The sequence below is a fragment of the Balaenoptera physalus genome (assembly GCF_965194825.1).
Source record: "Balaenoptera physalus genome assembly, chromosome: 1".
In the NCBI taxonomy this organism is placed as follows: Eukaryota; Metazoa; Chordata; class Mammalia; order Artiodactyla; family Balaenopteridae; genus Balaenoptera; species Balaenoptera physalus.
Window position 1 is genome coordinate 111,298,633 of NC_138882.1, and position 13,250 is coordinate 111,311,882.

Sequence of the window (13,250 nt, forward strand, 5' to 3'; positions counted from 1 at the left end):
CTGTGCGCCCTCTCAACCTTACCAAATCTCTCTGTTCTCACAGCATCCTTAATAACTTACTTCTAGTTTCCTTACTTCCCTGACTCATTTGATACCTGCTTCGACCCCTCTGCTAACTCATTTACTTCCCAAAATGGTTGGACTGCCCCAATCTGTTCTGGTCTTAAGTCGTTCCCATCTATACTTGCTCATACAGACACTCCAGTAAGGGGTTTCAAAAATCAACTTCTATTTTATGAGTCTATTATTTTAGTCCCACTCATTCACGAATACTTCTAGTTCTATACTTTCAACTGTATATACCAACTTGAAGTGCATCATCTCAAAACTTTTTACTTCATCTGTCCAGTGAAAACTTATTTAATAAAATATAAGTACATTCTCATTCTCCAAGTCTTCCAGACTCAAGCATTTATAAAAAGCACTCGTAACTTCCTTTATCGAAATGTAACTGAGAGGCAAAGCAGTTTTACTCTCAAGCAGTTTTAGTTAGACTTCAGGGCAAAGCACAGTGTTATACAAGCTGCTGGCTTTAGAAAAACAAAAAAATAAAATAAAGTTAATCTAAGAAAAATGAATGCTCATACTCTTTGCATTCTATATGGGAAAACAAATTTCAAAGAACAGTTAAACCAGAAATGTAGGTATATACAGGTAGAGAATACTTCTGTTATTCTACTAGCTTTAGTTAACTCCAACAGTCACCGCACAAAAAAAAAATCTTACTAGGTTTACTGTAAAAGCTTCCTGTAACTCTGCATTTCTGAGTAGCTGCATAGCCTAGTTGCCAAAAGTAACTTATGCATGAGCTGGAAAAATATAGAAGGCTACACTAAATTAGAGGAAGGCTCACGTTACCTCTACACCTCTATGCAAGAAAGGGGACATGCTGTTAGGACCCTCATAAACATTCAAACTGAAACAACGTGCTGGAATAGTCTCAAAGTATTACAAAAAAATGAAATAACATATCAAAAATGTCTGTATGTAAAAATTAATTGGAAATCTAAGAGAATTCTGAATAACATGTAACAGAATCTATAAAATGATTTCAGTTCTTTCACACAGAGAAAAAGTCATACTTTCAGCAATAATAAATACTGATATTAAAGAACAGCAGCAGCACTGGCAGAAACATGTATACCTAACTTAAAGAGGTATTCCACTTCCACACCTATAAAAAAATGGACTCAGGAGAGACCATATCTTACAATTGTCAAGCCTCCTCCCCACTTCCAAAGAGTTACAAATTCCTTCCAATAAAATCCAATTCCAATACTAGTTAGAGCTAGCTGTGTCTTTGAAATGTTACACTTCTAAAGAAGGAACTAGTTTATTACAAAATAGTTTTGAATAAGATTATTTCCCCAAGACTAAGTTTCTAATAACATTAACTTTTCTCACTTCTAAAATTCTTTTTTTCTTTGACACAAATATACGTGTAGAGAAAGAAGTCTCGACAGGGAAAGGCTGTTGAGATAGATGCTGTTGGAAACAGAATTCTAGTGAAGTCAACTAGAAGAAACATTTTGGGAAAAGCTGGAATGTAAGAATGAAATTCTGTTTTGTATCTGATAATGATAAAAATGTCCTTGTAATATTGTCTGTAAAAGTCCCTTTTTGAGACATCTGGATGACAACTGCGTATTTTTCCAGGTAAGTATAGTCACTGGTTTTTAAAGGTCTTATTATTCAAATTGGGGTCTGTTTGAACATACAGACTCTCATCTTTCTATGTTAGGAAAACCACAGAAAAACTTAAAAACTCAATGTTTCCTTTGTTCAAAAAGGTAAAATAAATTGAATCTATATAAACTTATGTTGAAACAGGCTTTAAGAAATTTTACTCCATCACTACAAAAACACTTGATTCATTCTTTAGTCACAAAGTACATTATCATTCCTAAACATACTTAAAAAAAAAGGATAACAGTAACAGATTGTTCTTTCTTTTCAACAAAAACAAATCACTTTCTCTACTTTGCTCCCTTTGTTAACGGAACTACTATCCATCAACCCAGTGATTCTAGGCCAAAACTCTTAATACTTCTACCAAAGTCTACTTCCAAATAACTCAGAAATTGTCTAATTTCTTCATATATCCTTCTCTCCATATTCTACTTCGGAGACTCTAAAATTCAGGACCTCGGTGTCTCTAAAGCAGATTATTCTAAAGTTTTAAACTGTCCTATGTACAGTAGTAACCCCCCTCTGCCCCCTAAAAAATGCAAATGGAACAAAAATCCTTTCGAAGTGTAAATATCGTGAAGTCCAATCTCCTTAGTACAACAAATCAAATCCTATATCCAGACCCCTGCCCACCAGGACTTTTTTAGTCATTCCCCTTCTCACATTCCACATTGCAGAAAGACAGAACTCTACAAGTAGTTGATGGGTTTCCACAGGTAGCCTACTATTTCAAATAAATTTTGTATTTATTTTACAACTTTGTTCATTGACAAAGAACATGTCCATCACCCCAGAAAACGTCCTAATACTTACTAATCCCCAACACCCACAAGCAACGATTATTTTGGTTTCTATACTGAAAATTAATTATCTGCTCTTTACAGAAAGGTAATCACATAGTATATACTCTTTTGTGTCTGGCTTCTCTTGCTTCATATATTGTTTCTTAATATTCACTCATGTTGCTACATGTATTAATAGTAATTCTTTTGCTCTTAATGAGTAGTAATCCACTGTATGACTAACTTCTTGATCCATTTTCCTGTTGATAGACATTTAGATTGTTTCAAGTTTGGGACCATTATAAATAGTTTTTTATACACACATTTGTACAACTAGAAATGGAAGTACTGGGTCATAGGGCGGGTTTATGTTTAACTTTATAAGAAACTGCCAAACTGTGTTCCAAACTATTTTACACTCTCACCAGCAATGGCATATAGTTTCAGCCGCTCCACATCCTCATCAACATTTGGCATTACCGATTTGTTTAATTTTAGCCTAGATTCTAGTTGGTCTGAAGTGGTATCTCATATTAGTTATAAATTGTGATTTCCTTGTGACTAATAAATATTTTCATCTGCTTATTAGCCATTCGTGTACCTCCTTTTGTCCATTTAAAAAATTAGTCTCTTTGTATTTGACGTGGAAGAATTCTTTACATACTCTGGATATAAGTATTTATATATGTCAGACATGTATTGCTATCTGAATGAATATTAATATTTTCTCTCAGCCTGTGCCTTGCCTTTTCACTGTCTTAATAATGTCGTTTGATGAGAAGGTTTTCATTTAGATGGACTCTAGTTTGTAAAGTAATGCTTTATGGTTACTGTATTTTTGTACCTTTTCTAAGAAATCTTCATTTACCCCAAGGTTGAGAATACATTCTAGGATTTTTTTCTTAAAAGCTTTGCATATTTAGATTTTAGGTTTAGGTATGTAATTCATCTTTTTCTGTACGGTATGAAGTAAGGTTTGAGTTTCTAATTTTTTTTTTTTTAATATGTGTATCCAACTGTTCTAACACCACTTGTTAAAAATACTTCCCTTTCACCATTAAATGACCAAGGGACCTTTGTAAATAATCAATTGACCTTAAATGTAGGAGTTTATTTATAAATACTGTTCTGTGACACTAATCATGCTAATACTAAACTGCTGTGATTACTTCACTCTTGAAATCAAATAGTATTCTAACTCTTTTTTTTCTTTTTCAAATGGTCTAGGTCCTTTTTTATTTCCATATATAGTTCAGATCAATTCATCACTTTTAATGTAAATGCCTGTTCAGCTTGACTGACTGATTTATAAATTCCATCCCAATTAGGGGAAAAATGACATCTTTAACACACTGAGACTTCTACTCATGAACATGGTGTATCTATTTATTTAGGTCTTTAATTTCTCTTTGCCATGCCTTACAGTTATTGATGTAGTTATCATGCACATTTTTTGTTAAATGTATTCTTTGATATTTTGTCTTTCTCATGTTTCTATAAACGGATTTTTTTAAATTCCATTTTCCAAAACTTTGCTAATAATATCAGAAAAAAATTATCTTTGTATGGTTAATTGTATCCTGTAACCATTCTAAAATCATTTAGATTCCTTTGGGTTTTCTCTTTTAAAAATCATGTTGACTGTGAATAATACAGTTTTACTTCTTCCCTTCTGATCTTTATGCTTTTTATTTATTTTACTCGCCTTAATGTAAGCAAAAGCTAGAAAAATTGTGGAAACAGACATCCTTACTTCATTCCTCATTTTAAGAAGGAAACATTCACCCCTGCAGGTTTTGTTGTTGTTACTGTTGTTTTAAAGAAATTGATTAAGTAATTACTTAAGTTTACCTGGAAACACAAAAGCTCTAGATTAATCAATTAGAAAAAAAGAGCAAAGTTCCTCAACCTCAGTCATAAAAACGAAAATTAAAACCTTGAGGTACTACTTACACACCCATTAGAAGAGATAACATTAAAAAGACAATACCAAGATGAGGATGTTGAGCAACTGGAACTCTCATATACTGCTGGTGGGAATGTTAAAATGGTATAAGCACTTTTGAAAACTGTTTGGCATTAAATGTACGTAAGAATTAAACATATACCTACCATACAAAACAGGTGTTCCACTCCTCAGCATTTACTGAAGAGGAGTAACAGTGGATGTTCACGTAAAGACTTGAACATGATTGCTCCTAACAGTTTTACTCATAATAGTCCCCAAAGGGAAATGACTTAAATGTCCATCAATGGCTGAATGAATAAACAAAATGCAAACACTACTCAGCAGTGAAGAGGAAAGGAAGTGAAAGCAGTACGACACAAAAGAGTACACAGTACATGGTTCTGTTTATACAAAATTCTAGAGAACTCAAACTAATTAATAGTGACAAAAAACAGATCAGTGATTGCCTGGGAAGGGGATAAAACAGGAAGGGATGGCTACAAAGGGCTATGAGGAACCTAGTATGTGTGATGGATATATATTTTGACTGTCAGTGATTTCATGGGTGCATACATCTTTCAATACTTATCTGACTGTACAATTTAAATGGATGCAGTTTACTGTATGGAAATTATACCTTAATAAAATTGAATTTAAAGTGGGAAAAAAAAAGAAGAAAACATTCAATATTTCACCATTATGAATGAAATTTATTGTAGGCTCTTAGTAGAGCCCCTTGTCTACCCTGTAGAAGTTCCTCTTTTACATATTAGTTTTCTGAGAACTTTTTATCATGAATGGATGCTGTATTTTTGTCAAATGTCTTTTCTGCTTATATTAACATGATCATTTTTTTCCTCCATTATTCTATTGTGATAAATTACACTGAATTCCTTTTCCACTGTTAAACCTTACAATCAAGAGGTAAGCCTCAATTAGTCATCATGAATTACCTTTTACATACGGCTGAAAGTGATTTGCTAATATCCTGTTAAGAATGTCTGCATTTATGTTAATGAAAAATATTAGTGTGAAATCCTGATTTCTTATATTATCTTTGTTAGATTTTGGTTTTGGTAGCTTCATAAAGTGAATTAGGGAGTATCCCCCTTCTCTTTTTCTAAAAAAGGTTAAAAGACGGCTATTATTTCTTACTTTTAAGTTTCATAAAATTCAACAGTGAAACTGCCCATGCCTGAGTAAAACCACCTACAAGTGAAAACCACCTACGAGTGAAATCACCTATGCCTGAGTAATCTCTGTGAAAAGATGATTTTTATTATTAAAAATTCAATTTTGATAATAGAGATAAAGGTAATCCATACTTATAATATTATAATATAGAGGTAATCTATTATATCAGTTTTGGTTCACTAGATTTATAAAGGAGTTAGTCTATTTCACTTAAGTTGCTGAATTTATCAGCATTTCCAATGCCTGTGATACTGTCTTTGTCCTATTACACTGTGTAGGATCTGTAGTGATATCTCCACTTTCATTCCTGATTCTGGTAATTTATGTTTTCTTTTTCTTTCTTGACAGAAATTTTAAATCTTTCTTTTTTTCTACGACAGATATTTTCCAATGTAGGTAGATAAGTACTAATATAGGCATAGAACTATTTTCCCCCCATGCACTTCGTGTGGGGAAAATATTTCTATATTTTCTTCTATATTCCAAGAAAATATAGATGTATTTTCATTTGAAGTATGATTAAAATATGATGTATTTTCATTCAAAAATATGCCCTTTATATCTTCTGTGATTCATGTGCTTTTCAGAATTGTGTAAATTTCTAAATACTTGGTAATTTCCTAGATTTCTGTAAATCCCACTACAATCAGGTACTATATGAGCTTCAATCATTTGAAATTTATTTTAAGTTATTTTAACATCATGTTGAATATCCTATGTACATTTAAAAGGCTATTCTGCAGTTATTGGATATCTTGTAAATGTGAGTTAAGCCAAGCTGACAGCATTGTTCAAATCCTCTACGCATTGTTTTTTTAAGATCAATTTGTCCTATTGATTACTATGAGGAATATGAAAATAGCCAATTGTAAATTTAAAATTGTAGACTTCACTGCTTCTCTTTTAATTTTGTCATTTTTTAAAATGTACTTTGAAACTGTTATTACTAATATACAAATAAAGGAATGTTATATTTTCCAATATATTGACTCTTTCGACCCTAAGAAATATGCCTTTTTATACCCGATAATACTCCTTGTCTTGAATTCTACTTCATCTGATGTTAATACGATCACATCAACTTTCTTGTGCTTACTGTTTGCATGAAATATTATTTTCCATCCCTTTTACTTTCAACTTGTGTCTCTGTATACTTCAACCTGACTACAGCAGTAGACAGCGTAGTTAGGTCTTACTTTTTAATCCAGTATGATATTCTTTGCGTTTTAATTGGACTTCTTAGACTACGAATGTCCAGAAGAAACATACTACAAGCCACATAAATTTTAAGTATTCTAGTAAACACATCAAAAAGTAAAAGGGAGTGAAATTTATTTTTTTTGAAATTTTGAATTTCAGGTTCTTATTAGTTATCTATTTTATACATATTAGTGTATACATGTCAATCCCAATCTCCCAATTCATCCCACCACCACCACTCCACCACTTTCTCCCCTTGTTGTCCATACATTTGTTCTCTACATCTGTGTCTCTATTTCTGCCCTGCAAATGCGTTAATATACGATATTTGTTTCTCGCTTCCTGACTTACTTCACTCTGCATGACAGTCTCTAGATCCATCCACGTCTCTACAAATGATCCAATTTCGTTCCTTTTTATGGCTGAGTAACATACCATTATATATATGTACCACAACTTCTTTATCCATTCGTCTGTCGATGGGCATTTAGGTTGCTTCCATGACCTGGTATTGTAAAATAGTGCTGCAGTGAATACTGCAGTGCATGTGTCTTTCTGAATTATGGTTTTCTCTGGATATACGCCCAGTAGTGGGATTGCTGGGTCATACGGTAATTCTGTTTTTAGTTTTTTAAGAAACCTCCATACTGTTCTCCATAGTGGTTGTATCAATTTACATTCCCACCAACAGTGCAAGAGGATACCCTTTTCTCCACACCCTCTCCAGCATTTGTTGTTTGTAGATTTTCTGATGATGCCCATTCTAACTGGTGTGAGGTGATACCTCACTGTAGCTTTGATTTGCATTTCTCTAATAATTAGTGATGCTGAGCAGCTTTTCATGTGCCTCTTGGCCATCTGTATATCGTCTTTGGAGAAATGTCTATTTAGGTCTTCTGTCCATTTTTTGATTGGGTTGTTTGTTTTTCTAATATTGAGCTGCTTAAGCTGTTCACATATTTCGGAGATTAATTCTTTGTCCATTGATTCATTTGCAAATATTTTCTCCCATTCTGAGGGTTGTCTTTTCATCTTGTTTGTAGTTTCCTTTGCTTTGCAAAAGCTTTTAAGTTTCATTAGGTCCCATTTGTTTATTCTGGTTTTTATTTCCATTACTCTAGGAGGTGGATCAAAGAAGATCTTGCTTTGATTTATGTCAAAGAGTGTTCTTCCTATGTTTTCCTCTAAGAGTTTTATAGCATCCCGCCTTACATTTAGGTCTCTAATCCATTTTGAGTTTATTTTTTTGTGTATGGTGTTAGGGAGTGTTCTAATTTCATTCTTTTACATGCAGCTGTCCAGTTTTCCCAGCACCACTTATTGAAGAGGCTCTCTTTTCTCCACTGTATATCCTTGCCTCCTTTGTCATAGATTAGCTGACCATAGGTGTGTGGGTTTATCTCTGGGCTTTCTATCTTGTTCCATTGATCTGTATTTCTGTTTTTGTGCCAGTACCATATTGTCTTGATTATTGTAGCTTTGTAGTCTAGTCTGAAGTCAGGGAGTCTGATTCCTCCAGCTCCCTTTTGTTCCCTCAAGACTCCTTTGGCTATTCAGGGTCTTCTGTGTCTCCATAGAAATTTTAAGATTTTTTGTTCTAGTTCTGTAAAAAATGCCATTGGTAATTTGATAGGGATTGCATTGAATCTGTAGATTGCTTTGGGCAGTACAGTCATTTTCACAATATTGATTCTTCTAATCCAAGAACATGGTATATCTCTCCATCTGTTTGTCATCTTTGATTTCTTTCATCAGTGTCTTATAGTTTTCTAAGTACAGGTCTTTTACCTCCTTAGATAGGTTTATTCCTAGGTATGTTATTCTTTTTGTTACAATGGTGAATGGGATTGTTTCCTTCATTTCTCTTTCTGACGTTTCTTTGTTAGTGCATAGGAATGCAAGAGATTTCTGTGCTTTAATTTTGTATCCTGCAACTTTACCAAATTCATTGATTAGCTCTAGTAGTCTTCTGGTGGCATCTTTAGGATTCTCTATGTATAGTATCATGTCATCCGCAAACAGTGACAGCTTTACTTCTTCTTTTCCAATTAGGATTCCTTTTGTTTCTTTTTCTTCTCTGATTGTCGTGGCTGGAACTTCCAAAACTATGTTGAATAATAGTGGAGAAAGTGGACATCCTTGTCTTGTTCCTGATCTTAGAGGAAACGCTTTCAGTTTTTCACCATTGAGAATGATGTTTGCTGTGGATTTGTGGTATATGGCCTTTATTATATTAGGTTCCCTCTATGCCAACTTTCTGGAGAGTTTTTACCATAAATGGTGTTGAATTTTGTCAAAAGCTTTTTCTGCATCTATTGAGATGATCATATGGTTTTTCTCCTTCAATTTGGTAATATGGTTTATCACATTGATTGATTTGCGTATATTGAAGAATCCCTGCATCCCTGGCATAAATCCCACTTGATCATGGTGTATGATCCTTTTAATGTGTTGTTGGATTCTATCTGCTAGTATTTTGTTGAGGATTTTTGCATCTATGTTCATCAGTTACATTGGTCTGTAATCTTTTTTTGTAGTATCTTTGTCTGGTTTTGGTATCAGGGTGATGGTGGCCTCACAGAATGAGTTTGGGAGTGTTCCTTCCTCTGCAATTTTTTGGAAGAGTTTGAGAAGGATGGGTGTTAGCTCTTTTCTAAATGTTTGATAAAATTCACCTGTGAAGCCATCTGGTCCTGGACTTCTGTGTGTTGGAAGATTTTTAATCACAGTTTCAATTTCAGTGCTTATGACTAGTCTGTTTATATTTTCTATTTCTTCCTGGTTCAGTCTCAGAAGGTTGTACTTTTTCTAAGAATTTGTCCATTTCTTCCAGGTTGTCCACATTATTGGCATATAGTTGCCAATAAATTAATTTTAATAATATATTTTAACCCAATATATCTGAAATATTACCATATCAACATTTAAATCAGTATTTTTAAAAATGAGATTATTTTGCGTTATTTTTTTGGTACGTCTTTGAACGACACACACACCCATTTACATCTCAATTAGGAGTAGTCACATTCCACATGCTCCACAGTCTCACAAAACTAGTGGTTACTGCACTAAACTATGTTAGTTTAACCAATTTACATTTACGTTTATGACTGGGTTTAACATCTATGTCTCTTTATTTTCTAACTGTCCAGTGTTTTGTTGTTCTTCTCTTGCTATATTTGATAGTATTCCATTTTAATTCCTCTATAGACTTTTCTTTTTAAATAATCTTTTTGAGGTACAATTCACATAAAATAAGCTGCCTATGAAGTTATAATCTAACAAGTTTTGACATATATTTACATCTGTGAAACCTTCAGCATAAGGGAATATACATATCCATCACCCTCAAATTTCCTTATGCCCTTTACAACCCTCTCCCTTGCTCTACCCACCTCTAAATTCCAAGCAACCACCTATTTGCCTTAATATGCATCTCCTAAAATTTTATATAAATAGACTCATACCGGACATACTCTTTTTTTCCCCTGTCTTTCACAGAGCATAATTATTTAAGAGATTTATCCCTGCTGCTGCATGTAATATAGGTCACTCTATATGGCCAAGCAGTCTTTCACTGTATGCAATGGAATTCAATACCAAAAGAGCTATCTTTTTATATATTCATCTGCTGATGGACACTTGGGTTGTTCTGGATTTTAGATATTACGAATAAAGCTACTATGAACATTCATATGAGAGTTTTAATGAGTATATGCTTTCATTTTCCTTGGGTAAGCACCTAGGAAACAAATAGCTGGATCATACAGTAAATGTTTAGCTAAATTGTTTTCCAAAGTAGTTCTATAATTTTACTTTCCCATCAACAGTATATGAGTGTTACAGTTCCCCCACATCCTTTCCAACACTTAGTATGATCAATCTTTTAAATTTTAGCTGTTGCAGAGATGTGTAATGTTATCTCACTTTGCATTTCTCTAACAACAAATGATGCTGAACATCTTTTTCATGTGCTTACTTGCCATCTGTATATTTTTTTTGCTGACCAATTCAATTACTTTTGCCAATTTATCAAATTGGGTTGTTTGCTGCATTATTGTTGAGTTTTAGAGTTTATATACGTAGTCTGAATTTATATATATTCCGGATAAAAATCCTTTATCAGCTATATATATATATGTATATATATCAGCCATCTTTGTAAAGATGTCTGCCGCTCTATGGCTTATGTTTTCATTCTCTTAACAATGTCTTTTGAATAATGTAAGTTTTTAAAACTAATGAAGTCCCATTTGTTCTTTCATAGATTGTGCTTTTGGGGTCAATCTATGACCCCGTTAAAGAAATCTCTGCATAACCCAAGGTCACAAAGATTTTCTACTATGCTTTCTTCTAGAAGTCTTATAATTTTTAGGTTCTACATTTACATCAAAGTCCATTTGGAGCTCATTTTTGTATGAAGTATAGATCCAAGTATCGATAGCTTGTTGCTGCTGTTGTTGGTAGCATATGGATAGCCTATTGTTACAGAATTCTTTGCTGAAAAATCTATTTTTTTCCTCCACTGAATTGCCTTTGTGCCTTTGTCAAAAACCAGCTGTCCATAACTGTGTGGCTTTATTTCCAGACTCTCTATTCTGTTCCATTGATCTATTTATCTTTCTTTATGCTAATACGACTTTGTTTTGGTTAGTGTAAGGTTTACAGTAACTTTGAAAAGCAGGAGTCAGCCCTCCAACTTTCTATTTGCTTTTGAATATGTCTTTCTACCTTTTTAAAGACATTGTTTCAATATGCAACCTTAATTTACCAGTATATTCTTACGTAAGAGTTAATACTCTATCACTTCATGTAAAATATAAAACCTTAAACTGTAAAATTCCATTTATATTCACTTTGTGCTAATCACTGTCATATAAACATCTATGTACAGAATGAACCACATAATTAAAAGGGTTTCTGTATACCTAAACAGTCTTTCAAAGACGTTTAAAGGAGTAAAAGAGATAGATTTTTTTAATTTTCACACATTTATTTACCAATCCTGGTACTCCTTGTTATCTCCTGCAAATCCAAGTTTTTGTCTAGTGCTATTCCATTCAGCCTAAAGAACTTTTTTTTTTCTTTTAATGTTAGTCTCCCGTGAGATATCTTTTTCTTGCTTGCTTATAAGATTTTCTCTTTATTATTAGTTTTCAATATTTTGATTATTGTGTGCCTTGGTATGTTTTTTACTTATCCTACCTGACAGTTTTCTTCAAATTTTAGAAGTTTTCAACTATTACTGCTTCAATTACATAAATATTTGGTACCATTCTCTTTACTCCCTCTCTGAAACTGCAATTACACATATGTTAGACTGCTTGATCGCCCCAAAGATATACTTTTACTCTCTCTGGAAGACTGAGTAATTTCTATCAATCTGTATTCAAGTTCATTAACCTTTCTTCAGTTGTCTTCAAACTGCTGTTAGTCTCAACCAGTGAATTTTTCATTCCAAATTTTGTATTTTTCAATTAGAGCATTTCTATATGCTTTCTTTATAGTTCTTTTCTCAACACATTCTTCCATGTTCATTATTTCAATATTTTCTTTTATAGCTTTAAAAATATTTATAGTCCTTGTCTGCTAATTCCAATATCAAGGTCATTTTGAGGTCTATTCTTATTGAATGCTTCTTCACAAGATTCGTAAAATTTGATGGTATGCAGGATATTGTGGATGATAGCTGTGGGAAGACTGAATCATGTTGTCTTCCTTAGGGCACGTTGTTTTATTTAGGCAGGCAATTCAATTACTGGTGACTCCTTCATGTCTTGTCAGGCTGGACTATCAGAGTTTCTTAACTTAGTCTTACGGCTGTCACTTACTATAGTGTATGATCCTTTCTCTTAAGGCCTGAGCTTTTTGCAGTCTAAACAGAATGTCTGAAGTAATCTGCAAGACATACGCATTCTAACTACCCAGAACTCCAATGTCTCAGAGCACTGCACAACCTATGGAATCACCATTCTAGCTCTGACCCACAGTTGGTCATTTCTGATAGACCAGGAGAGTCTCAACCTGCATATATGCAGCCCAGCCATTATTCAAAATTCTGAATTAAGTAAGAATCCCCACACCAAATTCTGCCCTCCAACCTATGCCCAAACCCCTGGACAAGTTCCTTTTTCAGGATCCTTCTCCATAAATCCCAAATGTCTCAGCAGCTTTGAATTCCAATCTTAGTCTCTTCAGCACAGTGAGACCTCCATGCTTTACTTCAGCTCCACCTCCATATGCTACAACAGTAGGGTACCCCAAAGCAGAAAAGCCAAAGTATTCATGAGACTCACTTCATATGTTTCCCTTATCTCAGGTTTCATTATCTTGTACTATTTACTCATCAATTCCAGACAACAGGTGTCCCATATATTTTATTCAGTTTTGTAGTTTTTGATTTTGGGGAAAGATGGAAAGAAGGAGAGGCTGCTACC

General features: G+C 33.6%; 1 protein-coding gene across 5 annotated transcripts in view; it reads right to left on the reverse strand.

Annotated features, from left to right (window-relative positions):
* PTBP2 (polypyrimidine tract binding protein 2) overlaps positions 1-13,250 on the reverse strand; it is an 80,498-nt gene that overhangs the window by 44,941 nt on the left and 22,307 nt on the right. The window lies entirely within an intron of this gene.